This window comes from Mus musculus, chromosome 3, assembly GCF_000001635.26.
Source record: "Mus musculus strain C57BL/6J chromosome 3, GRCm38.p6 C57BL/6J".
Lineage (NCBI taxonomy): Eukaryota > Metazoa > Chordata > Mammalia > Rodentia > Muridae > Mus > Mus musculus.
Genome location: NC_000069.6, coordinates 129,173,186 through 129,199,020, shown reverse-complemented (window position 1 = coordinate 129,199,020; position 25,835 = coordinate 129,173,186). Strand labels below are relative to the sequence as shown.

At 43.2% G+C, this 25,835-nt stretch overlaps 1 long non-coding RNA gene across 3 annotated transcripts; it reads left to right on the top strand.

Annotated features, from left to right (window-relative positions):
* The first annotated feature begins 111 nt into the window (after positions 1-111).
* Positions 112-22,767, top strand: Gm40149. Of its 3 annotated transcripts, XR_003954553.1 has the most exons (5): positions 112-1,245; positions 1,576-1,766; positions 11,067-11,206; positions 13,061-13,159; positions 22,601-22,767. It is a non-coding gene; the product is annotated as a predicted gene, 40149 (long non-coding RNA). The 3 variants fall into 3 exon arrangements; XR_867634.2 differs by having other exon boundaries at positions 112-1,766; XR_003954552.1 differs by lacking the exons at positions 112-1,245; positions 1,576-1,766 and adding an exon at positions 3,520-3,854.
* Positions 22,768-25,835: the final 3,068 nt, after the last annotated feature.

Sequence of the window (25,835 nt, the reverse complement as noted above, 5' to 3'; positions counted from 1 at the left end):
GAGGGAGAGAGGGAGGGAGGGAGAGAGGGAGGGGGAGGAGGAGGAGGAGGAGGAGGAGGAGGAGGAGGAGGAGGAGGAGGAGGAGGAGGAGGAGGAGGAGGAGGGAGATATTACCAGACGATGACCGGAGGGAGGCCTGAACTACAGTAAGGCAAGGGCTAGGTCACGGTGGTGTCTGAGGTCAAGACGGGTGGATCAGAGTGGAAGAGCGCAGGTAGACAGGGCCACACACCGGCCAGTGTGTCGGCATGGGATCTCTTGCTCAAGTCTGGGACTCTCAGAGTCTAGAATTTCCTCTGCTGTACCTACACTCAACAAGTTCACCCCGGGTCGCGGATATCTCATTTTTTAAAATGACGAGGTTAAGGTTCCTGACTGAGAGTGGTATTAAATTGCACCGGGATGGGGGTGGGGAAGGAGAAGGAAGTTCCCCCCCATATGAGCGAATGTTCTTGAAAGTCCAGAGTATGTAAGGCTGAAAGGGGCCTTTCCTAGTCTACAAGTGGGTCCTACTTCTAATTTCATATTTTCTGATTTCCTAATGCGTCTGTACTTTGGAAACGAACAGGATATTTTGGCAGGGTCTTGCCTTTGCGTGGAAGGGCTATAAATATGATTCGCCTGGAAGACCAGGAGTGAAGGCTTCTGCCAGACATATGGGACAAAGTTCTTTCAATCTCAAGTGCATCCCTTCAAGATATGTTTTAGGAAAATATCAGAAAATAGCTGTACCTCATGGTTTGGCGTTTTTCTCACCAATATTAAACCTTGCCTGGGAACAAAACCCAACCAGACCCGCCATTAAACTGCATTTCTCCTTGGTCCCTAATTCTCCTTGGTCCCTAATAGAAAATAAAGTCCCCTCTAAAATTCATACAGCTTTTCTTCCTAAATCAGCACACCAGTTCATGCAATTTGAGGAAGATAATGCTGACTCCTCTGAAGGATGCCCACGGGATGTATACACAAGAAAAGTTAACCCAGGGCTACCGCACACACGCCGAGTTTCCTTTGAATCTGGAGGCTGTTTGGAGTATGTTCTGTGTTTTCTTGAATGACTCCGTGGTTTCAATTCATTGGTGTTAGCAGGAAAAACAGGCAAACAAACTTGCTCAATTTGTTTTGAGTGCCAAATCCCTTCACTTTGAAATAGCTAACAGTCGACTCATTTTATGGAAAGAGTTAGCCTCTTCAGTCTCCAGGAAAACCGACGAGAGATCTGCATTTTAAGCCATCTCTAACCTTGTAAGATCCATGAAAACTCAAACTTTTTCTCCTAACTCAATGGGAAACCAAAGTAATGCCATTTAAAGGAAGAGATTCAGGAGGAAAACAGTCACGTGCTGTTTTTATTTTTATTTCCTCTTCCCCCCACCCCCTTTGAGCCTTTTGGGGGAAAAAAATCAAGCATCTCAACAAGTCCTCTCACTGAACTCTGGTCTCACCTCACCGGAATACTTCCTGAACAAGAACATTGTCATCTCTGCCCATCCATTATTATTTTGCTGGGTCGTCACCCTCTAAAATAATGGGCTATTGCCCCATCTCTCTCTTATTTTTCCCTTTGCATTTTAGAGACATTAAGAGGGGCTCCTAAAAGATCAGTCTGGCCAGGAGCTGGTGGCGTGGCTGGAGAGTCTCACAGAAATGTGGGAAGAAGCTGGAAATCAAGACCGGCTTGAGAGCAGAGGAAAAGAGAAAGGAGCAGAGTAGAGAGCCGCGCACATCTGCCCAGACAACTCTTTCCCCACTTTCAGGATTCAGAGGTTTGCAGCCAGGGCTGGGGGAAGGGGCTCCGGGAAGGGAAGCGGACGCCCACTCTCCACTCTCTGTCGTCGGGAGTCTCCCCCACCCGGCTGGGTTAACCCCCAGAATGGGCGGCTGTAGTCTCTCGGTGCTGAGCTGGGTCTTCAGCAGCGCCCAGCACCAGTGCAGCAGAAGTGAGCAGCTGGTGGGAATGCAAATGGCTCCTGGAGAAATAGAAGATCCAGAATGATTCTCATTCCCTCCTCGAGTGTGGGGAAGGAGCTGGACATACGTTTCACGCTCCTAATCCTTCTTTTACATTTTTAGTCATACTCCCATTAAACAACTAATTAATGCTCAGAATCACCAGGGAATACATTAGGCATGCATCAGGGAGGCAGGGTGCTGGGGGGTGGGTAGGGGTGGGTAACAAACCACTGAGCTGATTTAAGACGTGGATTTCAGGTCTTTTTTTTTTTTTTTTTTTTTTCCCTTCGTCAAAGCAGCAACGCCAGAGTGGGCCACAGCGGTTGTATTTAGATTCTGATCGCTACTTCGAAGCAGAAGGGGTTAGAAGGAGTGTCCAAGCCAAGCGAGCAATTCTTTGCCTTGCAGATGTAAACAAGATTGTAGCATCAAAGATACTAGCTTCTTAAGGGCCGGGTCGTCTGGACTGGGAGCCTGGGTTTCGCAGACACTGACCTATGTATCTGTGAATTTCAAGGATGTTACACTTTTACATAAACAACCCAGTGCAAGAGCCTGGTAATCCCTGGTAAAAAACCACACACTCTAGTCTATCTTAGTCAGTACTCTGCATCCTTAAGCTTATATCCCTTTTGCTTTTATCCCTCCAAATTTGAGCTCTATCTAAAGATGATAGCCTTCCAGTAAAGCAAGGCATCGAACCATTTCCTTCATTCGTTTCTGGTGACTCTTCGATGATCTGATTTAAAAGGAGGGGGCTAGAGGTGGGCAGCAAAGAGGACATACAAACGGCTGCACGAGGGTGCAGACTCACATGATCTTTAGAAAGATTTTGAATTTTATCTCTCCCAAACAGTGTTTTGAAGCAATCAACAGGGTTGTCAGAGAGGGACTTAAAATGGGAAGCTTATAGAAGACATTCTGTGATCACAAAGGGCAAAACCAAGGACAGATATTGGGTGACCCTAGGCTACTTGCTCATCCCAATCAGGATTTAGAAAAGACACACTGTTATTTCCAGGCTCGCTGAGATGGGCTGAATGCTACCGTTTACTTTCCTCAGGCTTCAGCACCGGCAAGCAATTGCCCCAGCCCCCTTTATCTGACAAGAAGCAAGTATGTAAATACCCATGGCTAGCGATGTTTAACTGCCTCACAAATTATTGATTTGTTGGTGCGTCTAAAATTTTTTCTCTCCAATCCAGATCTTGTTTCCGAATTACCTATCTGAGAGGTTCGATCAGGGTTTTTTGATGCTATAGTATAGCAGTTGTTGTTTGTGAAAAGGCATTTAAGATGAACTGATTGATTTGCATATAAATTAAAATTATTATGCATTGTCTATTCCTGTGTTTTTATAATCATTTTGAAATTAGTACTTAACCACTTGAGCTAAAAGAATATATAAAAGTCTGTATTGACTTTCTAATGAATTACCTAATTAAAACGTCCGGGGGATGCTGTGTTAAATCAAGACTTATTAGGAGAAGGGTGGATACTGGAAGGTAACAGACCAGTATCTTGAATTCTGAATCCTGGAGTCCGAGCCTTAATTTTGCAGCCCAGGTCTCTGTGGTTAGTGATTTTGTGTTTGTAAATAAATGAAGTGGAGAAGAGATCGCCATTGGCCTCAGTGTCTCTGCCCCTTTGCTCTGTCTGGAACTCTCCAGTTCCAACCCAGAAGCGATACTGCTAGAGAGACTCAGGCCTGCCCCTCGAGGTGTGCGGGTCTCCTCCGGTCTGCAGGCCAAAGCTTTGCCAGTGCTGGGGTCCCGCCGGCAGACGGGTGGGAGAGAGCCAAAGCCCTGTTTTCGGTGCGATCTGAGAGCTGAAGCCAGAGCGGACATTTAATAGATGAACTAACTGAGCATTCACCTTCGTCCCGAGACTAAGAATAAAAGGTAACTCATCTTAAGAGGGGCGGTGCGAGGCACACACTACAGGAGTTCAGAAAAGGCTGGCGGTGGGAAATCTGTAGCCTGGGGGCTTGCCAGCATCCCTTTCATTTCAAGCACTTATCGATTTGCTGTTGTCATCTTTGGCGACTCAGAAGGACACTTGAAAGAATTTCTGATGGGGCTCTGATCTGAGAAAGGAGGTGACCTGCCTAGGCTCCCACCAAATTGTTAATTACCACATCAACTGCCTTTTCCCCCCATCCCTTCACCCCACCTCCTTCCCCCATGGCAACCGAGTTTGCTCATTCTTAACTTTTTAATTATTCAGAAACTCCCTTACCTCGGTGGCTTTGCTCCTGCAGCAGCGTTTCCGTTCGACCCCTCTCCTTTCCGCAGCAGGGCCCTTTCTATTGATCTCCCTGACCTTTGGCACATCTGGGTCCTCTGAAATTTCTCAATCTTTTCAGATTTGAGGATGGAAGGCTACATCCATTCTGCCCGTGTGCACACACTCAGAGATATGAAGACTTACACACAGGCTGCCCTCAAACCCGAGGGGGGGGGGATCTAACAGATGTTAGCTTTTTCAGTTGTCTATGGAGATCTGAAATGTCTGCCTAATTCCAACGTGGATGCGGCTCTCCTGCTTTTTCTTTCGCAGAGCAAGCAGTTCGGACATGTGTGAAGTGTGCAGGGGCCATCCACAGTATCTAACGTGCTGTAAATAAGGAGGGGCCACTGCTGCATACTGGTCTTTAGATGGCATTAAGAATATGCCCTCATTTGGGGGTTCTTCAATCAGCTCTTGTCCACACTGAGACATTCTGAGCAGGAAGGAGCCCACAAGAAGCTGCAGTAAAATGAAGACCATTTCAGGGTCATTTCATTAGAATGTGATTTGTATTTCTTGGGTTTTGTCACCACTGGGATTTTCTCATATGTAGAATTGGGTGAGGTAAAATGTCAACAATTGTTGGTGCTGGAGGAGGAGGAGGAGGAGGAGGAGGAGGAGAAGGAGGAGGAAGAGGAGGAGGAGGAGGAAGAGAGAGAGAGAGAGAGAGAGAGAGAGAGAGAGAGAGAGAGAGAGAGAGAGAGAAAGAGAGAGAGATCCTTGGGGTCTATAACTTGGTGTTTTAACTTAATTTTTAAAAAAGATTTTATCTTTATTATCTTTTATCTCTCTATCTATACATATATGGAGAGAGAGAGAGAGAGAGAGAGAGAGAGAGAGAGAGAGAGAGAAAGAGAGAGAGATCCTTGGGGTCTATAACTTGGTGTTTTAACTTAATTTTTAAAAAAGATTTTATCTTTATTATCTTTTATCTCTCTATCTATACATATATGGAGAGAGAGAGAGAGAGAGAGAGAGAGAGAGAGAGAGAGAGAGAGCGCAGTACAAGGCCTGTTAAGGCCAAAGGCACTAGAATCCCTAGCACTGGAGTCAGCAGAAGACACTGCTCTAAGCTGCCTGACTTAGGTGTTAGGAACTGAACTTGGGTGTTCTGGAAGGCTGGTAGTATTTCTAATATCTGAGCCACCTCTCTAGCTCCTGTGCTAATTTACAACTATGGAGATGAATCAGACATGAACTGATATCTATATCTATAAATGTAGAGAGGGAGAGAGAGAAAGAATGAGAGAGCCTGAGCTTACATCAGAAATAACTATACAACACTTTTTTTTTTTTTTTAGTTTTTGATAGCAAGCTCATAAAATGAAATCAAAGAGACGATCTGAACCAGCCAATCTGATGAGCTGACGATTTCTGCAAATCCTAGAATGTAATGTCCATTTTGGTTGGTCTTTTTGGATTACCTCCTAAGACTCAGAAGTCTCTATTAGGTCTGCCCTCATCATTTCATTTTGTATTCACTATGTGACAGTTCTATTACTATGCTCACTTTAAAAAGTGTGTGTGTGAACACTCCGTTGTAAGTGTGAGTATGTAGGAAGGGCAGAAGGCAGTCACAGGCGTGTTCCCTGGGAACACTGTCCACCTCCTATGAGGCAACATCTTTCATTGGCCTGAAGCTCACACTTATGATAAACTGGCTGTCCAGTGAAACCTGGGGATGCTCTTGTCTCCAGCTTGCCTGAACCGCAGACATTTTCACATGGGTTCTGTGGGCCACACTTAGCTCCTTATACTTGCTTGTAAGTACTTTACCAACTAGTCCATTCCCTACATCCCCCCATGCTGATTTAAAAATAGATGGTTCTGTCACTGAAATACCAAAAGTCCCTTGTTTAATATAAAATATTAGTCATTATCTCTTCATACTTTTCATTTTAATTCTTATAAGCATTGTATTATTCTTGTATTATTATTCATATTTTCGTACACCTTTAGAGAAAGGCTTGGATTCTAGGGCAGGTAGCTGTCGTCATCACAACAACATCCTCATCACAAGCAACACACTGTAAAACCTATGCTTCTTCTTGGATAGCATTTGGTGCTTCGGATACTTCTGATTTCTTCAAGTCATCTTATAAATACTCCTTGAAAACTTTCTTTTGGAATGCCAGGCAAGGCGTTGTAGCAATTTCTGTCTATATAGACACCTCTCTGATGGGCTCTTGGTTTCTGAGGATCGGCTAAAAGCAAAGAGTGAAAGAGGGGCCTGAAAAATGGTCAGGCCCCTCAGCAAGAACAAGCCAGGCAGGGTTCAGGGAGCTGACTGGTACTGTGGTCAGACCTCTCCCTCTGAGACACTCTCATTTACCTCACTGACTTCTGTGATACCTTGAAGTCCCTGGGTCTGTTATTCCTTCCTGGGCTCCTCCCTGTGTGATCACTCAAGGACTCTAATTTAGTGATGTTTTGTAGTCATCTCCATACTTAGACTCTTAGTATTTAGGTGAAAGCTATTGCGGGGGAAGTTGGGTCACACAGGACAGATGCGTACAAGTCAGGATTCAACAGCACTCACCGTAAGACATATTTCTACTGTTTGTAAGGCACAGCAGTGTTTCCTCCAGATTTCTAGCCTAAACTTCATTCAGACCACAGGAGGAAGCAAAGTAGATACGTCACCTGACGTTTTCTGTGTAGTTGTTTCCCAGGCTTGAAGGAGACCTTCTGGGAAGGCTCACAAAACTCACGAGAAACTTAAAAGAACACGGCCCCTCCTTAAGGTTGTAGGAGCAGTAACATTTCGATGGAAGAGAAGAAACCTCTTCTGTGGGTATGACAAGTGTCTCAGGGATGAGCCTCCTGGGTTGTGAGCCATGTGAGCAGGATGTTTGGTGAGTTACTGAGGCCCCTGTCAGCCATCTCAGTAAGCTCATTGCCCCACTAGGCTGGACAGGAGGGAAAGAAGGGAAGTGTGTCTTTGGTGGGAGCTAACCCTTATTATCTGGAGTGAAGAGAGATAGGCTTGTAGAAAAGGTGTGCTGTCGGGGTTAAGCATAATATCTGTTGAGGTCAGTGTGAGCTCAGGAAACCTTACCTACACAAAAGTGAGTCCAGTAACTGGAGCTAGTGATAAAGTATTTAGGACATTTAGCCATTGTGCTAAACAGCAATTGCTTGACCCACAGTTCCTCCTTATATTAATTCTACATAGTGGAGAGCAAAATTTTAAATGTGAACAGTGAGGTCTGCAGGTGATTCCGCCTCTAGCATATGATTGTCCAGCTGGTTAAAGCAAAGGCTTGTAAGCGCTGGAGCTTGGAGAGGTAAGAAATGACTTAGGCCACAAAGTTGGTAAGTGGTACAATGGAGACCTGAATACAACCGTTTTCTACTTTGACATTCTGTCTGCCTAATTTTGACATCCTACATCCTATCACCAGTGTGCTGAACTGAAAGTATTCAGGCATGGAAGGTCAGAGTCCTGGAAGGACACGAAACATAGAAAATAAATTAGAAACTTTTTAAGTAAGAAAGAAAGAAGAAAGAAAAAAAAACAAGGAAAGAAAAATGCAGACAAGGGAAAGCAAAACCAAAGTAAAACAAAACCAAACCTCAACCTACTAAACGAGCAAAACCCCTCCCACTCCAAAACCACAGAAAACCATCCAATGAACAGCAAGACCCCTGGGATGGATGAAGTGAGACCTGTAAATGCTAGAAGAGAAGAAAGGAGAAGTGAGTATCAGGAAGAGAACAGAGAAAACCGGGTTCCATGGTTTGTCCTGGGTCATTCATTCTAAGAAGAGAAGGGACATTTCAGGGATATTTCTGATTTAATGCTCAAGTTGTCAGGCTGCTCTGAAATTAGCATAAAATTTGAGTAGTCTGGTTTGTAAGGGACTCTGTCCCAAAAGATCCAAGGGAGGGTAAAATCTCTGCATTGACTTTTGAATGGTTTCATGTTAGAATGAGAGAGAGAGAGAGAGAGAGAGAGAGAGAGAGAGAGAGAGAGAGAGAGAGTAAAATAAGGACAGGTATATTTGCAGGAATGCGTAGGTGAGCGGGGAGTGAAATCTAGAAAAACCTGTTGGGAGTCTGGCTACTGTATAAAGCCATGCCAAGCTGAGAGAAGAAATAAGATATTAACCTACACAGTCTAGTTCAGGTGTTTATTACTGTTGGTCATTAAGTGGGATGGCTGTGTGTTGAAGGAGAAGTCTTGGGTGAGGGGTGTCAGGAGCCACATGCAGAAGAAAGACAAGACTCCTAAGGATGCAATCTTAGGGGAGCCTCTGGGCCAGAGTCCACTGTCCTCACTGAAAGCCAATGGGGCGGGGCGGGGTGGGGTGGGGTGGGGGGGAGGGGTAGCCAAGTAGTCTTCTCCAAGGGTCATCTCATTACGAAAGGCCAGCAAATGATCCAAAAGGTTAACTCCCATTTAAGTTTATCCCACTGTGAAAATGGCCCCAAACTGAACCCCTTCTGCCATTTTCAGAAAGGGTAGATACATGTAAGCTGTGAATGGCTTTTCAGTTTTAGGAACTGTAGGCTAATGAGAGTGGAAGGATGGATCACAGATCCTACTCTTTGGTAAGTGTTTATTCTCTGTGCTAAGGGTGAACTAATGTAATACCGGTGGTTGGGTCATATCATTAAAAAAAATGCTGATAAATTCACTTCAAGGGAGTTCTCAGCTGTGACATCACAGAAGTCTGTGGCTAACACCCCCAGACGGCTAAAGTATTATTATTATTATTATTTTGGTTTTTCGAGACAAGGTTTCTCTGTGTAGCCCTGGCTGTCCTGGAACTCACTCTGTAGACCAGGCTGTCCTTGAACTCAGAAATCCTCCTGCCTCTGACTCCCAAGTGCTGGGATTAAAGGTGTGCACCATCACTGCCTGGCTAAAGTATTATTAAAAGTAAGATTTGAAGGTACCTATTTTATTTCTACCTTTGCCTAGGGCTTTCATGGTAGTTTTCAAATGAGAAAATCAGTATCCATAGAAACCAAGACCTGGACAGGACATAGACAGGCCCCTCTCCCTCAGCCTACGTTTCAATTATTTCTAGAAAGAAAGTCAGCTGCCATTTTGGCAAGAGACTACTAAGGTCCTTTGGTGATATATTCTGATACTTCTTAATTTTACTTATACATTCTATCTGCCTATCCACTGGACACCAGCTACAAAGTAAACGGCATTACATTAAATAGGACATCCAATGAACAGAGGGCACAGTTTCTAAGGACCTCAAATATCTTCAGTGTCCTTTGCCCCTTCTCTCAAAGCTATACGAAAACATTATTAACTTCATTTAATAGATGGAAAATGTCATAGAGGTTTTAGGTGTGTTCTCCCCACCCACATAGTATGACACTAGAAGAAGTAAATTAAAAAGGAAGCAATAGCATCCCAGGTTTAGGGCTGTCTTCCCTGACACACTACTTCTTCTTGCCTCAGGTAAGTACACTTTTTGACTGTGACTCTATCTGTACCTTCTGTTTGCCAGTGAGTCGTTTATCTTTTAATCCATCACTTTATCTCCTGACCAGTGTCCTAATGCACCATACGTTAGCTGCTGTTGATAAAATTTCACCCTTACTGTGAGAGCTACTTGAGCAGGTTGAGGGGGCTGTGATGTTTATAGGTATCACAAGTGAGGGACACGGCCACACCATTCACCTGTCACGGTTTCGTCCTTGTCTAGGAGCTATGCACATTTCACACCTGCTGTGAGGAGGCCTTCTCCACTCATTAGAACTTTGGGCACTTGTTCATATTGGAAGGGGACTTATTACTTTGCTCTTACGGCTCTGAGGTCATGTCACCTCCCTTCTGTTCAGTTGTGACTCTTATGAAGACATATTTGGGTGTTTTGTACTCCTAACATCATGAAACTAGCAATTCACTAAAAAGTGTTTCCATTTCCCAAGGGAAAATCTGTAGGTAATCACATAACAGGTATGATTTCCTGTGTCTTCTATCTCTTACTTTTTTTCTTTTAAATTTATGTATTCCAAATACTTTGTTGGGGTTTTGTTGTTGTTGTTTGTTTGTTTTATTGTTTGTTTGTTTTGGGACAGAATCTCTCTACATAGCCTTGGCTTTCTTAAATCTCACTATGTAGACCAGGCTGCCTTTGAAATTGTTTTCTGGAAGCTATGAGTTTAAGGACAGCCTGGGACATTGTAACTAGTTACTTTTCCTTCTGTTGTGATAAAAAAAATCTTGGCAAATTATTCAAGGAAGAAAGGATTTATTTCAGCTCACGGCTTAAGAATACAGTTCATTATGGCAGGGAAATTCTGGTGGCTAGAGTCTGATCACATTGCATTCGCCTCCAGGAAGCAGAGAAGGCTGAGCACCTGTGCTCTGCTAGAATCCTTTCCGCTCAGCCCTGGATCCAAGCAGAGCGAATGATGGTGCCGTCTTCTGTTAGGGTGGGACTTCCACTTCAGTTAACCTATTGAAGATAATCTCTCAGGCAGAGTCAGAAGCTAACTTAATTTAAGTAATTTCTTATAGATGTGCCTAAATGCTTGTTTCCCAGGTGATTCACAAAATAGCATGTCATTCATGTATGTATGTATGTATGTATGTATGTATGTATGCATGCATGTATGTATGATTTGTTAGTGTGTGTATTGTGTGTATGTGTGTGTGTGCATGGCACATGGGGTGTTAGGAGTTCAGAAGACAACTTGCAAGAGTCACTTCTCTCCTTTCACCATGTGGGTCCTAGAGATCAAACTTAAGCCAAGGCTTGGTGGCAGGCACCCTTATTTGCGGAGTCACTTCACAGGCCCTCACAATAGCATGCTTTACGACATTATCTCACTCATATGTGGTCTCTAAACAGAGTTGATGTCATGGAAACAAGCAGTGGAGTGAGAATGGTGCTCAGCCAGGCTAGGGTGACTAGGAGTATGGAGTAATGGAGCATGTTGGCTGAAGGATGTTGAGTAGACGGGACAAGAAACTTCAGCAGTGTATGGCAAGGTGAGTATAGGTAATAGTAACAACATTCCTCCTTCTCCTTCTCCTTCTTCCCTCTCCTCTTCTTCCTCTTTCTCTTTTCCTTCCTCCTCCCCTTCCTTCTCCCTCCCTTCACCCCTCCCTTCCTCTTCTTTCTCCACTTCCTCCTCCACTTTCTCCTCTTTCTTCTCCTCCTCCTCTTTCTTCTCCTCCTCCTCGTCCTCCTCCTTCTCCTCCTCCTTCTTCTGGGTTTCTCTTTCCATGTGGCCTCAAACTCAGAGATCTGCCTATTTCTGCCTCCCAAATGCTGAGATTTAAAGACATGTGCCACCCCCACACACTGTATTCTTGAAAAACAACAACAATGAGAACAGATATTTAAACATTCTAACCAGAAAAATCTGATCATTATGCTTATACTTGAAAACATAGTGTTGCATATGGTCAGTGTGTGTGTGTGTGTGTGTGTGTGTGTGTGTAATTTTCTTTTCAGTTGAAAGTAATAGCTCTTTTGTTCATGTTTCACTCTGGTACATTCTATTTTTTTTTTTTTTTTTTTTTGGTTTGTTTGTTTTTTTTGTTTTTGCTTTTTTTTTTTTTCCCGAGACAGGGTTTCTCCGTGTAGCCCTGGCTGCCCTGGAACTCACTTTACTCACTTTGTAGACCAGGCTGGCCTCGAACTCAGAAATCTGCCTGCCTCTGCCTCCTGAGTGCTGGGATTAAAGGCGTGCACCACCACGCCCAGCTTGATACATTCTTTTATAATGTCCCAGAAATATTACCTGTTTGTCTCTTAGATATAATCACCAAGCATATTTTGTATTCTATTGTCCAACAGAGAGAGAGTAGCTCATGGATATTTTTAATCACATGCAAATGATCACAAAACAAAAAAGAAGTATATTGTTAAACTGATATGATAGAATTCAGGATCCAGTAAAGACGAGAATGGGTTTATGGTGACTTTAGACACCTTTTTTGAATCTTTGGCTTCTTAGATTAAACTTGGAGTCACACTTTCAAACTAGATGTTTGCTCTGAGTTACAGGAGATGCTAACATCTTACTTCTCTAACAATTTGCTACAAGTGACCTCCTATACTGTGAAAAAATACAGCAATTTGGCTTAAGTGCATCTTCTGGCCTCACTTTTTCTTTAAAGACCTTTTAGAAAGTTGGAAAAGCCAGGCAAATCCATCATTTTCACACTGTCCTAAGATTATTTCGCTGAAAAGCTGCAAGTCAATCAGTGAGTTACTCAAACTAGGAAGTTTGAAGTTTGAGGACCGACTTCCAGCCCACCCTGCCTTTTTTTATTTTATTTTATTTTTTTTGATTACCAATCTACCAGTCAGGGTCTCCCACAGGGGATTGTGGTCATGACTATCACCCAAAAAGGGGTTTGTAGCAGAATGTTAGCAATCACGTAAGACACGAAGGACAAGAGATTAGCCAGGACAGAGTGACTTCAGGGTTGTGAGCTGGAGCCTCTAGATGCCGTGAGCCTTCTAAGCATCCACACTCCATCCATCACCATGCTCACGAGGCTTGCTGCTTGTCTGTGAACATTGTCTGTTGGTAGGGCATTGCTCCATGTCTGCCTGAAAGATTAAAACATAAGAGCAGAGAGGAAGGGCAAGGAGAAAATAAAAGTCATCTCGTCCCTCGCCCCCCGTTTGTGTGTGTGAATAACAATAACTTAACTTTAGCAGAAGGTGAATGAGTTACTGATCAGGTTAACATTCATTAATTTTAATATTAACTCTTGTCAGAATGTAGCCAAATACCCCAAACCTGTGAAACTGATATCAATACAAACTTTATTTTATTTAAGGATTTATTTATATTTATTTTCCGTGTATGGGTGTTTTGCCTGAAGGTATGGTTGTGCCCCATACGTGTGGCTGAAGCCCATGGACGTGAGAAGAGGCTGTCAGGTTCTCTGGAACTGGAGCTACAGAAGATTTCGAGCTGCTATGTAAGTACTCGGCAATGGACCAGGGTCTTCTGCAAGAGCAGCTAAATGAAGAAGGATACAGACCTTGATGCTAGAGGGGCCTGTGACATAGAGCTGCATATTGTATTCTCTCCTACCATCGGACCTTAGTCAGTAGACATTACTTTCAGACTGAAGAATACTTCAGTGTTCCTGAAGTGGTTTTTGGTTGTCATCATTATTTTGAAATTTTTTTGAGGTTACCATTTTTAATCATATTTTGGAAAGATCTTAATTCATATGCCCAAAGAATAGAAATAGCACATAGCCTTTCAGTGGAGTATTTGACTATTGCCACAGGTTGGAATTCCCAGACCCGCAAGACAAAGACATTAACAAGAGTCTAAAGATGCACGCAGAGTTAAAATGTTCCAGAAAGTTAAGTCAACTAGGTCTATCAGACACAGAAGTGAAATCATTAGATTTTGTTTCTTGTTTCACAGCAGGGTTTTGTTTTATTTAACTTTTTACCCATAAGAAAAAAAGAAAGCTTAAAATAATCACATTGTTATTAATGTGTTCTCTCTCTTTAGACCTGTCATTCTCTCTCTCTCTCTCTCTCTCTCTCTCTCTCTCTCTCTCTCTCTGCAATCCCCACAATAGGAGGTCTATGTGAAGCAGTATGATTTTAAATAGAGCACCTATAAAATGTTTATAAATATTTATGTATATATATATATATACACACACATACACATATATATCAACATTTCCATTATATTCTATCTGCTTATAATTTTAACAATGGAAGCTGAGAATAGGGATTAAATTATTGTTCAACAATCTAAATGGGACAGCCCTCCAACTCATATGGAGAACTTAGACAAATTCTTTTAAAATTCTGTTATTTTTAAAAAAGTACAGATGTCTCATGAATCTATGCAATTGTTTAAAACCTAGGGCAAGATTTAACTGCACAGAATGCCATGTGAAAGAAGGCTGGGTGTGATCACAGTGCTTGTCATTTTTACAGAGCATCCAGTGGAATGTTCAGTTTAGAGGAACCCAGCAAACCAGTTCTGACTCTCCCTGCCTCTTCTGCGCCGGATCTTTGCACTCATAGAGGGGATTTTCCTACAATCGTAGCAACTAGTTAGCTTCTATTTAATAAAGGATTGACTCTTAATTTAAATCAGGGTGAAGTCTCCGTGGTGAGACTCCTGGTAAGGTTTATGAGGCAGCCTCCTGCTTTTCCTCCCCAAGAACACCTTGACACAGTTACACATAATTTAAAAAGTATACTGCATTATCCGAGACTAAGTCCTCTTTGGAGTAATGTTGGTGAGAGTTAATGAAACCTTCTGTCTCAGGCCAATTAAAAAAAAAAAAGAAGAAGAAAGAAATTCCATGAAGACTGTATGGTCTTGATAGTCTTAAAATGATAGACTGAAATATTTTTATACAAGATCTAAAAATGAGTCAGTTGCATTCACTAGATCACTAGATTGTTTTGGCCTGAAAAACTAAAAGTTGCTTCTCTCTCTCTCTCTCTCTCTCTCTTTCTCCATTACAGAATTCAGGGGAAGGTAAGAGGGCAACCTCAGGAGTTGATTCTCTGCTTTTACCAGGCAGGTTCTGGGAATGGAACCCAGGTTGTCTTACTCGGTGATAAGTCCTTTTCCATGTTGGGCCATCTCACCAGCCCCTAGTCAAACTCTGGTTCCCAACACCCACATGGTGGCTAAGAACCATTTTCAACTCCTGTCACAAACAGTTCTATGCCCGCTTCTGAACTCCAAAGGCACCAGGAACACACGGAGTACACATACACACACATGGGCAAAATACACACACACACACGTGTAAGTATAACAATGTAAAGAATATAATTTTCTACGTTATAAAGGTTCTCAAAATAGCTTTATTATTAATGCAGAACCATTATATAAAATTTCTCATAACATGTTTTCCATATGCTATTTAGCCAAACTTTAAAAATCTTGTTCAATATGTTCTTTAATTTTATCTTCTCTCCTTGCCTCTCTCTCTCCCTCCCTCCCTCCCTCCCTCCCTCCCTCCCTCTCTCTCTCTCTCTCTCTCTCCTTTCCTCCCTCCCTCCTTCTCTCCCTCTCTCCTTCTCTCCCTCCCTCTCTCCTTCCTGCCCTCCCACCCTCCCACCCTCCATCTCTTTGCTTTTCTCTCTCCCTCCCTCCCTCAAATATTAAATTCACAAATTCACTTGAGAAATTATCCATTACTCAGTTTTGTATTTTGGGAGCAGAAAAACTGATGTCAAGCATGTGGTTGTGACAGTGAGCCCCTTCTTCCCAAGGGCGAGCAGTTTCCCATCATTTTATTTGCACACGTACCCACCAGTATCTGTGGAGTTAATGAGCTGCTAGCTTTGAGTCTGGCTTTTGTTACAAACGGGATTTTTCATTCCCGTCTTTACCTCCTTTCTAAAGCATCTGAGTCCCATTCCCCTTTGAGTCAAACGAGGGATATCTGTTTATTTCCACAGACTTTGGAGTAAATTTTGTATTTTCCCTCCTAACCTCTCCTAGTCTTTGTGTTCACTCTTTTGCATTTGATGTCTGAGATCTCATAACTGGAAGGCTGGTTTAGGCAACAGATTTGCTATGAATGGTCTGTGTTTGACCAAGAAACAATGGTAAGTGACAAGGTCTTTGTCTAGAAGACTTGCTATTGGGAGGGAAATGGAGAACACAGAGAAACAGGTGAAAAGGGAACTTCAAACATTTTGTAACTTGCTTTAAGGACTGGTCTGTTTACCTTCCGCTGGGCAGGGCAAACAGAAGGAAAGGAGCAGACAGCCAGAAGCTGCCTCTCAGTGGGTACCTAGCTGAGTTGAGTCTTCACTGATCCCTAGAGAATTTTCCAGTTTTGTGGCTTGCTGGTATACTCATTTTCCGTGAGTATATAGCATCTAGAAAGCCTTATGTGTGTGTGCACACTCGTGGATGTGGTGTATGAGTGAGCATGTGTTTGTGTGTGTGCATAAGTGCGCAGGTGTGCATGTGGAGAGCAATGGTTGATGTTGGGTGTTTTTCTCAATCATCTTCCACTTTCTAAAAATTATTATATTTTAGAGAGAGAGAGAGAGAGAGAGAGAGAGAGAGAGAGAGAGAGAGAGTCTTTTAATGAACCTGAAGCTTCCTGCTTCTGCAAGACTAGCTGGTAGTATGTTTCAGAGATCTTTCTGTCTTGGTCTCCCCTGTGTTAGAATTACAGATGTGCACCCACATTCCTAGATTTTTGCATGAATGCTGGGGATGGATCAGGAAGTCAAGCCTTGGGATGTATACATGCTAGGGAAACTTGGCACCACAGAGCTAGTCTTTATCTCGGCTCAAACTGAAACCAGAATTCATACATTTTCCATGGTGTCATGGTGTTTCCTTAGCAGAGTTCAAAATCTAGTATGCATCAAGGTCCCATGAGCTGGTAGCAGACGTCTCTGCTTCAGATTAGTTATGCTGGGGCCTTTCCTTCCTTCTTTTCTCTTTCTCCTTTTTTGGTAGCCTACTTTGTATCTATAAAGTAGCTCAATGTTGTTGGGCTTGTTCTTAGCCCCATGCAAGTTGTGAAGATTGATGCTTTAGCTAGTGCAATAGTCTATTCACAGACATACCAAGGGCTCCTACGTTTGAAGAGGAAAGAGAACATTCAGCAGGGTTTGTGGACTCAAAGACCAGCTGCGATAACATTATTTCTGTCTGTTTTCTAGCTATGCAGATTCTGGTCTTTAAAATATGCTTGGAATTTTCTGTGGGCTCACGATGCCAAAGTTGGAAGGGTACTGAAGAAACATCTGAGAAGTCCTCTTTGGAGATAAGAGGCCTTGCCGGGATCAGTACTGAGTCACCCAGCATCAGCAGGCCTGCTGTGCATTGTAGGATTCCCCCTAGGGATCACAGTGCAATCTCTGTCTCAGCGTTTTCCTGGAATAGATGGGGCCGGGGCTCTAAAACAGCCCCCTTCCCTTGCTTGTGTTTTGGATGAGATGTTCTTGGATGAATGGTTGCCTCCCAAATTGACATGCGAATGTCAACTCGTATGAAGAAGAATCTTATAGATGCAATGAAACTCAGGTTTTTAAGATAAAAAAATATCATCTTGGATTATTTGGAGGAGCCCTGACTCCAGTGGTAAGTGTCTTTAGCACCAAAAGGCAGAGGAGGCCTGAGACTTACTGGAGAAGGTGATGGAAAGATAGTCCCAGAGACCCTCCAGGAGAGGGGCCTGCTAACATCTAGACTTCTAACATCCGGTCTCTACATAGTTGAGGGAATATACCTGTTGCTTAAGTTGGCAAGTCTCACTTGCCATCACTTCTTAAAGCAGCCACAGAAAACTGGCAACTGACAGAAAAGGGAGAGCCCAGAATCTACACCTTTCGGTCATTTGTCATTTCACAGGAGAGAGAGAGAGAGAGAGAGGGAGAGAGAGAGAGAGAGAGAGAGAGAGAGAGAGAGAGAGAGAGAGAGAGAACATTTCTGTAGTTGAAGAGTTTCAGGGACACACAAAGGTTTTGGTTATGATCATTAGAAAAATAACCCGGATTGAACGAAAAACATCTCCTAAAGGTGGACTTGAGGACATTGTGTTGGCTAAAATGAAGGAGAACAGAGAGGCAGGCCACTTTTGCTTTGTGCGCACACTCTCCCGAGGCCTCCTCCTCTTCTCTGAGCAGTGTTAGCCAGCTGCACACCAGAGAACACTCCTGTCTTTCTTCTAACCCCCTCTGACCTCTGACTCATTCCTTCAGGCTTTTCTTAGTGCTCGCCCACCCCCACCTTCAAATTAATATATAGCAACAAGATAAATGCTGATTGTAACTCATTGTTACCCTGTGTTAGCAAGACTCAGATCTTTTACCTGAGAGGGGAAGGGAAACTGGTGAGGGTTTCTGCGGGATTCTACACTAGTAAAAGGGACAGAAATGGTAAAGATGGTGACAGAAAAGCAGTCTTGCTCTCCTTGCTGTGCTTGGCCAAGGCCAGCTCAGTTGGTGAGCAGTCTCATGTGCAAGTGTTTTCCCATGTATGTAAGAGGAGTAGATGTTTGTGGAGTAGAAACCCCAAGTATAGAAAAGAACATTAGCGTATTTCTCCAGGCATGGCTCTATCGTGTCTTCTGACAGTGAGACAGTGCTACTTGCTTCTCTGTGAGCCTCCTACTTGGATATGGTTTTCTTCCTATCATTTAAGTGCTTTGCCCTTTCTGTGCCTCAGTTTCCTTAAATATACAAAAGGTACAATAGTGTGCTTCCAGCATAGGCTTGCTGTGAGGGTAAATGACTGAATCTGAGAGAACTTTGAGGACAGTGCCTGGTGCACACAGAGACTCCCATAAATGTTAGCTGTCTTGGTTTATTAGAATGAAACCCCTTTTTCTGGCCCCTGCTTCTATGAGGAGGGGCCATTTCTAGGGCTGCCAAAGCTTTTGACTCATTTCCTAGTCCCTGTGGACTTGCTCAGCAGGGATAGTCATCCTTCTGATTCAGTTTACTGGGGACTCCTTTGAAAGTCCTTCAACCTAGGCTGGATCAGAAATAAGTTGCAATTTTTTTAATTAAAAAAATACTCTGGGGTCGTAGGGATGACACAGGTTCAGAGCACTGGCTCTTCTTCCAGAGGATCTAGGTTCAATTCCCAGTTCCCATATGGTGGCTCACAACCATCTGTAACTCTAGCCTAAGGTGACCCAATATTTTCTTTGGCTTTTGCAGGCACTAAGCATGCATATGGTGCCCAGATATACATGTAAGCAAAACACTCACATAGATAAAACAAATTAAAAATAAATTAGAAAAAGTGCATTGCAATTGTGAATGTGTAAGGGATAGGTTTTTGTGTGTGTGTGTGTGTGTGTGTGTGTGTGTGTGTGTGTGTGTGTGTGTGTGTGTGAGAGAGAGAGAGAGAGAGAGAGAGAGAGTGTAAATCTATGTGAATGTATCCATAGAGTAAATATAAATGATCAGGTCAGTGGAATTAGCATATCTAAATTTTAGATGTTGTCTTAGTTAGAGTTACTATTGCTCTGATGAAACACCATGACCAAAAGCAACCTGGGGAGGGAAGAGTTTATTTTGCTTACATTTCCACATCACTACTTACCATCAATGGAAGTCAGGACAGGAACTCAAACAGGGCAGGAACATGGAGATAGGAGCTGATGCAGACGCCATGGAGGAGTGCTGCTTACCGGCTTGTTCCCCTTGGCTTGGTCAACGTGCTTTCTTATAGAACCCTGAACCATCAGGCCAAGGATGGCACCACCCACAATGGGATGGGCCTCCCCCATCCATCACTAATCAGGAATTAAGCTTGGCTTCAGCTTAATTATGAAGTCCCTTTCTCAATTTCTTCCTCTCAGATGACTCTTGCGTGTGTCAAATGGACATAAAACTTGCCAGTACAGATGTACTGTACTTCGTATTGGGAATATTCAAAATCTTTCTTACTCGCTGTTTTAAAACACTCAACTTCATTGTTGTCTAAGGATCCTGACTCCCCTCTACCTGTCCATCAGGTAGACAAGCTTGCTCTCATATTCCTTTTAAAGTGACTCATCAACAGGAAGGTCCATAGCCACTCCTGTAGTTCTTACTCCTATTTTGGTACCAGTTGGAGGGAAGCCTGTTATCCTACAATGTGGAATATGGTGGGTCCTTCAACCCTCCTGCCTCCTGGGTCTGCCACCCAAGCTTTCTCCATGTCTCTTTCCTCACATTAGATCCTGGTATCTGCCATCATCAAGTTTCTGGTTTTATTCTTTTGTGATCCTTTCTTTCGTCTTCTTATTGACTCTGTGTTCCCAACGGGTGCCATGAGGAACATCGACATAGCTGTTAACGGTTGGGTAGAACTTCAGCCAGGGTAGAGGGAGTCTTGTTTGAAGAAAAGGTTCTTGGTCTACATGGGCATTCAGATGCATTCCCTATGAACAGAGGGTTAAGGATCCAGGTTCCTCCCTCCTCTAATGAGTCACTTAAGATATCTTGTTCAAATATCTCTTTAAGTTGGCTCACAAGGAGAAAATACCCACAGTTTTCCTTCCTCACATCCACATGCTCCCCTGAAAGGAATCTTTAAAGATATACCAAGAATGCTAGGCTGTGAAAATGAGCAAAGCTGTGCAGTTCGGGGATCATAAACAAGATTTTTATTCCTGAGCAAGCAAAATGAAAATTCAGCAAACAAATGGAAGAATCAAGATAAAGACCCCAAAGACGAAACAGGAACTTGAACTGTGTAACAGTGAACATGAAACCAAATCCTCTCAACACCTGGAGATTATACTGGTCTTGTCCTGAGTCAGGGGGACAAACTACTCCTAGAAGCAATCGGGAAGTGTTTCTGCAACCATAGAAATCCTGACATTCAGCATATGTGCAATGTACTTTTCAACTTTGCTCTGCATGTTTTCTTATATGTTCCTATACTAACCATGGGTACTTGTACTTGAAACTGCTTCCCTGATGGGAACTGCTTTCCCAGGGGGAAAAGGGTTAGCCTAGGGACAGAGCTTTTTAGCACACAATGGTATGTATCACTTTGGGTGTGATACTTGAGTTCTCTCTCTCTCTCTCTCTCTCTCTCTCTCTCTCTCCCTCCCTCCCTCCCTCCCTCCCTCCCTCCCTCCTTTCTCTCTCTCATTTTCTTTCTCTCTTTCTCTTTATCTCTCTCTTTCTCTCACTTTCTCTCTCTCTCTCTTTCTTTCTTTCTTTCTTTCTTTCTTTCTTTCTTTCTTTCTTTCTTTCTTTCTTTTTTCTTCCCTTCCCTTCCCTTCCCCTTCCCCTTCCCCCCTTTCCTTTCCCTTCCCCCTCCCCTTCCCCCCTTCCCCTTCCCCCTTCCCCCTCCCCCCTCCCCCCTTTCCTTCCCTTTCCTTCCCTTCCCTTCCCTTCCCTTCCCTTCCCTTCCCTTCCTTCCTTCCTTCTCTCTCTCTCTTTCTCTTTCTTTCTTTCTTTCTTTCTTTCTTTCTTTCTTTCTTTCTTTCTTTCTTTCTTTCTTTCTTTCTTCTTATGTTTTGTGCACAATGAATCTGACTTCTAAATCAAGACAGAAAAAAAAAATTCATGATTTGCCATTTTGGAAACACGCGTTCTTCCGTTAGTGCCTGGACCCAGAGGCTTTCCCTTTTCGGGTTGTTGGTAGGAGATCTGGTTAGGGCCAGAACATGCTAGGGCCTAAAGTGAACTCTTACCTCCTGTGTTAGCACAAGAACATTCCCAGAGCGTGCAAGTAAGCACAAAAGGTGAGCATGCAGGGCTGTTCTGACTGCTTGGAGGGTAAGCACTAACTCTGTGGGGTTGAGGATGGATGTCCCATCCCTGCAATCCATGTAAAGTGAGAGGAGAGAGAGGACTCCACAAAGTCATTCTGTGAACTCCGTGTGCGTTGTCTTCACCATACCCACTGTACTGGCTAGTTTTGTGTCAACTTGACACAGCTGCAGTTACCACAGAGAAAGGAGCTTCAGTTGAGGAAATGCCTCCATGAGATACAACTGTAAGGCATTTTCTCAATTAGTGATCAAGGGGGAAGGGCCCCTTGTGGGTGGGACCATCTCTGGGCTGGTAGTCTTGGATTCTATAAGAGAGCAGGCTGAGCAAGCCAGAGGAGGCAAGCTAGTAAGGAACATCCCTCCATGGCCTCTGCATCAGCTCCTGCTTCCTGACCTGCCTGAGTTCCTGTCCTGACTTCCTTTGGTGATGAACAGCAGCATGGAAGTGTAAGCCGAATAAACCCTTTCCTCCCCAGCTTGCTTCTTGGTCATGATGTTTGTGCAGGAATAGAGACCCTGACTAAGACACCCACCATGTACACTCACCACACACATATATATACACACACACAGCAACAATCTCACTACACTCTCATTCAACACACACTCATTCACCATACATACATAGATACACACCACAAACACATACATACACATTCACCACACACACACACACACACACACACACACACTCATTCACTACACATATACACACACATTCATCACACATACACGGTCACCACTCTCTCTCTCACACACACACACACACACACACACACACACACACTCATTCACTACACATACACACACACATTCATCACACATACACGGTCACCACTCTCTCTCTCACACACACACACACACACACACACACACACACACTCATTCACTACACATACACACACACATTCATCACACATACACAGTCACCACACACACACTCAACATAAGCACACACACATTTACTACATGCACACACATTCACCCTTCCCACACACCCACAAGGATAAACAAGCAATATTAAAAGTTACAAATGTCATAGAAAGCCCTGGCCAGTTCTGATCTCACTGAACGTGCACTTCCCATCAGTGGATGTCCATGGTGGGGCTCACCACAGTCTGCATTTTTCTTGTTCACATTGTGTTAATGGATGTCTTCTTCCTTGCTTCTTAGGGTGAAGTTCTGAAGAGTATGTTGTTCCCGTATTTGTGCTTTGCCAAGGGACTCTTACATCTACTCTTGTTATGGACAAGGAGTTTACCTGGCTCATCGGCCTTTTATTTTGTTTTGTTTTGAATTCATCTTGGTTTCTGTTTGCTGCTCAATCTTTCTTAATTTTTTAAAAATTATGATTTTATACCTATGGGTGTTTTGCTTGCATATATGTCTATACACCATGTGCAAGGCTGATGTGTTTTGAGGCCAGAAGAAGGCATCAGATCTCCTGGAACTGGAGTTACAGATGGCTGTGAGCTGCCATGTAGGCACTGAGAACTGTACGCAGGTCCTCTGCAGGAGCAGCCAATGCTCTTAACCATGGAGCCACCTCTCCAGCCCAAGTTCAAGCTGTCTTAATGGGGGATTATTTTCTGGCCTCGTTCCCATACAGTCTACTTCCTAGACTGAGGTTTCATCCCTGGATGATTCATACTATGTTAAACAGTGTTTCTGGACAACGTTCTGGTATGTAATGGACTTTGAGCACTGGCGTTAGAGGAGTCCCTCAAACTTCTCTTTGTCCCATCGGCTCATGTTGGTTGTCCCTGATTACTACCTACATTGGGCAAAGGTTGATCAATGGTATTTCCATTTTCACTGTCTGGGCTAATGTGGGGCTGCTCCATTCTGGTGAGTTGGAAGCTGCTGCTAACTGCCTTTTCTCCTCAGCCTGTGCTTTTCCTTCTTCTGGCTGTGACCCCTGGGTTTGGATCTTGTCCTCTTACCTGTTGCGCTGCCTTTGTTCACATGGTCTTGGTAGAGACCCCTCTAGAAGTACTTGAATATTGTCCCAGCAAAAGGGTAGCAATGGAAGGAATTGTAAAGATGGTTATAATGGTCAATAGTTGTAGTGATGTTTAAGCTGATGCAATTGGTGGCGATGTCACAGAACTCTGCGGAAACTAAATAAACAGGTAGCACTGAGGGTAGAGAAAGAATACAGAAGCAGTTACTGCAAATGTCATTTTAAATTACAGTAAATCCAGGCTTTCTGCAGGCTTCGAGCCTCTACTAAACAATGCAAGATTTCAATTCTCTTATACAATGCCGAAATATGCTTTTACTATTAGGTCAGAGATATTTTAGAGTTCTTCAAAGAATTTTCCAGTTCTTTGTTAATAATAACATTCTTGGGTTTTAGATGGGCAAATGTCTTCCCAGAATGAGGTCTATGGTTCAAGTTTCCTTTGCAGCTAGGCTCACCATCTAATGAAACCCCAGTAGATGGGGTATACTTGGCAATGATGAGAGACATTTCCATGATGTTTTCTTAAAGGGAAAGTCTCTACCTCGCTCTTTGTTAGTCTTTTTAACTTTAAGGTAAAGGAATAGAAGTCATCTGTATGTAAATAAGATTGATGCTATTTGAGCCTCCTTTTGTTTTTGGCAACATACGTTATAAAGCTGATAACTTAAATACAGCCTATTCAACTTTTCTTGAGCATCATAGTTTTGCTGACCATGAAAAGAGCATTTCAAAATTATTATTATCTAGAAAAACCTATTTGCCCCCAGAGCATATTTGTTTAATTGGGACAGATCACTAATCCTCTTTAAAGAACCTATCCTATTTCCTATTATCATATTATTTTTTCTTTGAAAGGCGATCAAATGACGCTCATGAATTCAAATCAAACCACCAGCATTGGTTTAAAATGGTTGTTTTACTGTGTAGATGGATGAGGCGCCCCACTCAGAGAGCGCTCAGCCTCTGTAATAACAAGGAGCACCATCCATCAGTTTTGCAGAATGGCAAACATGGCATCGAAAACAGCCACTAAATAAACAGTGCATCTGACATGTGAATATTGACTTGCTAACGGGAGCATCCTGGACTGATTTCCTACCTACCAACTGGGGTGTGAATAAGTCTTAGTCAGGTAGCAAGGCAGTGTGTGTGTGTGTGTGTGTGTGTGTGTGTGTGTGTGTGTGTGTATGTGTGTGTGTATGTGAGAGAGCGAGAGCAGTTAGTTTTTACATACAGTCTTCATTTACACAAAACTTTCATTATCTTGTTCTATCGCTTAGAGAGCCCTTAGCTTATAAGCACTCTGGAGGGTGACTGAAGAGTCCCCATTCACATATCAACCGGGAGAACATGCATTGTCCATCCCCCCCCCCCCCACTTTACTTCCTCTTCCTACTTCTAGATTCCTGGATTACTTCTTCCAGTGTGACTCACAGCTCCCCACGTGACACTGAGTAGCCTCAGCCCCATCGGAAGCGTGCCTGCTTGTACGATCACCGTAAAATGGAAGCATTGACTAAGATTGTAAGACCCTTGGCTGAAGTTGGTAGTCCTTATTAAGTTTGTAATTTCAGTAGAAACGAGTCTTAAGAATAGTGGCTTGAGGCGATGAACTTTTATAAAGTATAGTTTTTCTCTTTTTCTTTAATTATTATTGTTACACATATATTTACATACAAATTTATAAATACAACCCACGTAGTCCATACATTATTGTTTACATGTATATATTTTTAGGGATGACCAGTTTATTGGATAATCAGATAGGGGGCTTATCCCTGGGGAAGTCTAACGAAATATTAACAAAAGCCGCCTAACAAGACCTGAACAAAGAGAACACCAGTTGATTCAGACAAAGGACGTGATGTAGACAAGGAAGTCTCACAATGCTCCGCCTTTAGATGAAGAGCTGTAGGTAACAAATGACTACTGAGAGAGGTGGGGGATTGTATAGTGAAACTTGGAAGGTTTGCTGACCTTGAGGTCAATTCTTTCATATATAACCAGGCTTGTTAACCAAGTTATAATAGCAACATCACGGAATTCGATAACAAGAGCAGAAAGAAGCAAAGAGGAAATGTGAAATGTAAAGAATAAGCTGAGTTAAAAAGGGATGAGAGAGAGAGAGAGAGAGAGAGAGAGAGAGAGAGAGAGAGAGCGCAAGAGCTGAGCAGTGGTGGCACACACCTTTAGTCCTGGCACTCAGAAAGCAGAGGCAAGCAGATCTCTGTGAGTTTGAAGCCAGCCTGGTCTACAGAGTGAGTTTTGGGACACTCAGGGCTACACAGAGAAACCTTGGCTGGAAAAACCAACCACCTAGCCCCCTCAAAAAGGGGAGATCTTTCTATACTGACTTGCTAAGGTAGGTCTCATTGTTTCTTTTGTGGCAGTTGGGACTCTTATTCAGGCAAGGGCCTGGCAATAGAAGCCAGAAAACAAAGT